Source organism: Pinus tabuliformis, chromosome 9, assembly GCF_031772625.1.
Source record: "Pinus tabuliformis cultivar Carrire ecotype Pingquan chromosome 9, CPIR1, whole genome shotgun sequence".
In the NCBI taxonomy this organism is placed as follows: domain Eukaryota; kingdom Viridiplantae; phylum Streptophyta; class Pinopsida; order Pinales; family Pinaceae; genus Pinus; species Pinus tabuliformis.
In genome coordinates, this window is record NC_142307.1 from 173,540,701 (window position 1) to 173,546,700 (window position 6,000).

The 6,000-nt window shown below is 40.0% G+C and overlaps 1 pseudogene; it reads right to left on the minus strand.

Annotated features, from left to right (window-relative positions):
* Positions 1 to 1,007: 1,007 nt before the first annotated feature.
* LOC149147666 (fe(II)/2-oxoglutarate-dependent dioxygenase 4 pseudogene) lies at positions 1,008 to 1,643 on the minus strand (annotated as a pseudogene).
* Positions 1,644 to 6,000: the final 4,357 nt, after the last annotated feature.

Sequence of the window (6,000 nt, forward strand, 5' to 3'; positions counted from 1 at the left end):
AATGGCAAGACTGCTGAGAAGTCGACAAGGGCATAGAAGATGGATCCTTGTCAAACAGAAGAAAACATTAACTATGAATACTTCCTCAAGACAGAGCAAATAAATTGGATTCTACCTTTCTCACTTAAAAGTATTCAACAAAAATGAGTTAGGAATGAAATGAAAAACATTACAAGATACATATGAGACAGAGAAGAAACATATGTCAAATGTCATACCACAGGAATCTCAGGGGTCAGAGCTGTATTTTTCATTAAACTCTCTGTCAAAAACTGTACAAGAAAGCTCTCTGTTCTCCTCCACGCACACCTCTCAGAACTTTTTCTCCCCTTTTACAAATGTTTTTTAATACAATAAAAAGCTCAGGAGAAAACCGATCCATAAAAGGATGGAACTGTTTCAACTGACATTATGAAAAATAGTAAAAAGTCACTCATCGGTTCCTAAAGAACAGCGCTACATTTTCTGTGACCAATACAAAGGCGGAAGTTGTAGTGTGAACCCTACAAATCATAATTGAAGACTAGGATAAGCAATATGTCCCTATTTTTTTGCTCATGATCGATGTCTTTGTTCTAATTTTGTTTTTGACTTGGACTGCCACGTTATACTTTCCATTTCCTTTTGTTGTTAGACCAAAATAGCATTTGGAATGTGGAGGTCACCTTTTGACAAGCGCATTGCAAATCAAGTCACGTTGCCATTTGAAACAAAACCATTTTTTCATACAATAAATAGACCAAAAACCTTTCTCCTACAGGTCGATGAAAAATAATGAGTTGTTTTGACTATCATTGCAAGAATAGAAAGAGTCATCCATTTTTTCTAAAAACAAAGCATCGTTTCCCTTGAATTCCTCTGATGGCCAATTAAGAGATAAATACTGGAGCGTAGATCCACTTGGAGATTTAACTGAAGCCATTAGTAGGAGATCGGTTCCTATTTTTCTGTTGTGGTCGATGTCTTCATGGCATTCGGTCTTTTACTTTTCACCTTTCATTGCCAAGTTACATTTGCCATTTGAATAAAACCGATTTTAATAAAAAATAGTTTTGAACAAAACTTCCGCCCTTTGATAAATGGAAACAAAGTTCCGTCATCTCCAGCTGTGGTATTTTCCCTTTCATTGGAACCTCTTTAATGCTCACAGCCTCCAGTTGAATTCCCAAATTGACGACGAAAGCATTAGGCATGGGTTCTACAGTCACCCACGTTTCATCTTTCATTACTTGCAGGCCGCTGACATCGCCTTGCATTAAAACAGTGATGCCACGTAGGTCACAATGAGGTTGTAAACCAAGGGTGAGATCTGGGTTGGGGCATGCAGGATAGTAATTTAGAAACATGGTGTGGTCGGGTTTTCCAAAAAGTGTGTTCAGGTAATGAGATGAGAGCTCCAGGGCTTCAGAAATGGCAGCCAGAAGCCTTAAAATCAATGCTTGCATATCGATGGCATAATTCCCTACAATCTCTCTATATCCTGCAGGTTTTTCAGGCCAACAGTTAATGACTTCCTCTAGAGGATGACAAGAGTGGGCCAGATAATCTCTCCAGCTACGCATCTTTGGATTGAACCCTGTCGACAATCGAACTGGCTTGTTTATATCATTTGAGAAAAATTTCGAGCGGTCTTCCACGGGCATTTCGAAAAATTCTCTGGCAATGTCCACGCCATGGTTTACAATAAAAAACACATTTGCAAGCTGATCAAGCTGATTTGACACGAAACTAGAAGCAAAGCAAATTTTTCTGAGTTCTGAGACTGAGTGCGTAGTGCGCCTCACCCAACACGTCGCGCGCCTGTAAGATAGCACTGGAATTTGTCGCCTGATGTGCCGCGCCGGCAAACTCAAGCACAATTTTTGCCCAGTTTACCCCTAATCACTGATTTTTCTCCAGAAAGTATTGAATTTAGGTTTAGCTGTCTTTCACAGTCATGATGGTAACACAATTTCTTGACGAAGAATTAAGTCTGAGGTTGTCTTTCCATGTCGGTCAATCCTTCTCGAACAATTCACACCTCTATCTAAAACATTCCTCACCATAACGTTCAGAGAGTAGCATCCCCAAGTCCGTTGAGCCTATAACATGTTGAGTTTCTACTGGATTCCTATATTTTATGTTGAACCTCCAGAATATGCACTCTCGTGGTACCAATATTTTCTGAAGAAATATTATATCCTGATGCCACCGCCACCTGCAGGTCCATTGGTATAAAGAGATTCCAATTCTTGTGTAAAATGAACTGCATGATCCTTCAGATTAAATAGACCATCCATTCGCAATTTTAGGTCTATAGGCTCCATGGAAGACAAAGGATGTACATCAGAAGAATGTGCCTGCAAGCTTTCTAATCCGATAATATATGAAACTATATACTCTTGAGTTCCAGGTGCTCGCCCTTCCATCCATGACCGAACCAAATAATCCACTGCTGATGCACGCTTCATGCACCCCAATCCCCATATGATATTTCTCCCCAACCTTTCCAGCCGCATTCCTTTGGCACCAACTGAAGAAGTGTCTCAGGACATTTTTGGAGGCTTAGTTCTGCTCCTTTGGAAAAAACCATATCTTTAGACAAAGGGAGAAATGATACATTTTGAAACATCAGGAGTTATATATGCACTAGGATCTCCAAGCTCGTAAAGAAGTTGTTGAGCACAAGTTCTAAAACTGATTTCTCCTCCACTGTTCTCAGCTTTGGCCCAATAGACTTCTCCATCAAAGCTTACGTTTGCAAATGGAAGAGATACATCAAGAAGCTGCTGAAAAGAAAACTCTCGGTGTTGGCGCGCAGGTATTATGAAGCACCTTGAGAACAATAACTTGCACTTAGCCCTAAATACCAAATTAACTCCTTGCTGATCTAAACATCAAACAGGAATGTACATAATGAGAAATGAACTTTGATAATGTGACTTTGACAGCAAATTGGCAAGATGGAGTCTAACAGTATCGTCAAGTACTCTAAGTGTGATATCACAGTCAAAGTCTTATTACTGTTTACATCAGTCTCACCGGTCTTACGCTTAGTCATTTCTGAGAAGGCTTCTCGACTGAGCAACTTGGCTTCACCTGACTTCCCTGAAATGTACACTACACAGTTTCAGTTCTCTGGATGTGACTTTACCCCTTGATACTAAACAATGTGTAGTTCCTACTTCCCAGGACTATTACACTGAATTGTTTATGTGCTCAAGCTCTAGCCTTGGCCTTTAGAATTGTGCAATCCTTTCTCTCAACCTAGCTCTAAATGCACACTAAAAAATCACAGTTGTGAAGTTTCCTAGCCTCCCTTATCCCCCAGTACTATGCAGTGTGTCGTGTTAGTGTCCACCCCCTTAGTTTGTCTCATTGGCTCCCAGAAATACACTGTTTTCCCCCGTAGTCCAGCCTGAACTGCGCAATACGTTGTCTCAGGGCTCAAGCCTAACCCCTGGCTACTTGAAATGCAGAACTGCATAGTAACTAAGCCCTGTCTCCCAACCTATCACCACGTTTCGGTGTAGTCAATGGATCAAAAGGCACCATCTTAGACTAGGGGTTTTCAGACTGATGTTGTCTCGTCATGAGTGAATTGAAGACGGAGGTACTCTATCATACCATGGAAAGATGATGAAGAAGGAGATGAAGGAGATAATCATGATGAAATATACACTTGTAGTTGAACACATAAGCCCATAAATCAAGAAAAGTGAAGGGACACTAGTTTGCAACAACCATTCAAGACTTGAGATCATTGAAGATTCCTTATCACCAAGCCATTTGGAGGTGAAAAGAAAAGAATTCTCAAGAAAGAATTCAACACTCAACAACAATAGTGGCTTGACATTTCCAAGTCGTCAACAAATCCATGTTAGAAGTGTCATGTAATGTCATGTCATTAGTTGTCACATGCCAAACCTTGTGGCCAATGATGTAACATATTAGATATCATTTTTGGGATTCAACTGCGTTAAGTAAGTCATTCAAACGTATGACCATTTCCATGAGAGGTAGTCGTAAGTGACTAATTTCTCATGATTTTTGAATAGTTCACTTAGCACTCATTGCATCGGGTGATGCTCACAGGGGTGAAGAAGTGGGATTGAAACTAGTGAAATGTGGAGAACGAATCACATAGCATCAATCATCACTTCCGGGGCTTGCACCCGGTAACCAGGACTTCCCAGGAGGTCACCCATCCCAGAACTCCTCTGGCTCAAGCGCGCTTAACTGTGGAGTTTTTCCCCACAATCAAGCTCACTTAGCTTGCTACCCCATTTGCAAAACCTTAGCAAGTATTGTGCCTCATGAACCATTCAAGTAGAGATCCCTTGACTCTTTTTGAATTTAAGTATGGGGGATTTACGCAGTGCATTATATTAGATATCATTTTTGGGATTCAACTGCGTTAAGTAAGTCATTCAAACGTATGACCATTTCCATGAGAGGTAGTCGTAAGTGACTAATTTCTCATGATTTTTGAATAGTTCACTTAGCACTCATTGCATCGGGTGATGCTCACAGGGGTCCACATTTCACTAGTTTCAATCGGGTGATGCATCTGATTGCCATTGTGATAGCTCTTAGATCATCCTTAGATCTACCCCTAATTGTTGCATTACTGATTGCTTTTTGCTCGGCCAAAACCCAAGAACTGAACTGCAAACTGTGACCCGGAACCCGAACAAAGTCTCATTTCTGGCCCAGCATAGGTACTATTCAGAGATTCTGAATTTCAGCGCACTTCCCGAATGGACAACCTGCGCTGCATTTCAGATTCTTTGTGTTATAGGTGCGCTGATCAGACTAGCTCTGCGCAGTTGTGGTTTCTGTGGTTCATTCTTTCCAGTTCTATTCTTGAATTTTGTTGCCTGTGTTCAGTATATGTCTGTTTGAAACCCCTTTTTCTTACTATTATTCCGTCTCCTTTGTACAAAAGAACTGTAGATGTTTTTGTGTGTTTGTTGAATCATTTATAGTTCTCCTTTGCAAAAGTAGCATAATTGTACTGTCACCCTTTGATTTGAAATTGTCACAAGTGTCGATTTCAATCCTAGGAAAGAGTTTGATTGTTGTTGATGGTCGATTATCCCGTTACTATTGCTTTTGGTCTGAATTTGTAATTTTCTAGTGTCAAGAACAAGTACTCATTTCAAAATAGTAAGGTGTTGTGATCGTCTCCATTTTTTGATTTCGAAAAGAAACTTGTTGATATTTGTCGCTTCAAAAGAAATTCAGATTTGTGCATCAACTTTCTTTTTAGCATTCATATACTAAGAAAGTCGAAAAAAAAATACATGCATGTGCATTTGCATATAGATAGTCTGATTGGCTTGATTTAGGAAAGTGCATTTAGAGTGTGCTCTTTGCTCTTTGTGAAAAGATTTTGTCTTTCTTTTCCCTAGTAGCTAGGATTTTCATTGCATAAAAGAGATAAAAAGTTTGTTTATCATCTTAGATTTCATTTTAGGAATTACATCTACATCTCATGGTGAACCCGAAAGGAAAACTTCATAAACAAGATCAACTTAAAATAAATCCAATGAATCTAACAACGCTTTCGAACTTAACGCACAACATTTAGAAGTCTAGGCTAGGGACGTATTCTGGCATCATAAAGGCTGGTAACTATTGTTCTCACTGATGGTTGGGTGATTCCTCCACTTTGAGACGATAAGTGCCAGTACGGACTTGTGCTCCCACGTACCGTCGAGTATATTTCGGGAGACCCCAATAGGCTTAATCCTTTATCCATAGGAAGCCGTTTCTGCCACCCTATCGATCACAATGCACTGAACACAACATTCGGGAAGATTGACTGTCGTACCGTAAAAAGTATTTTGTAGTTTTGTGATTGGTTTGGTAATCCCTCTACCTAGATTTCCAGAGCAGTCCCTTTGGTTCCTTTTCAGACTCCTTAACGGAAAAGGTCCATCTGAGCACTTGTCACTTCAGGCTCATTAAAAACTGAAGGAGACTAGAGTCATCTTTTGTTTTTTCTCGACTCTTAAA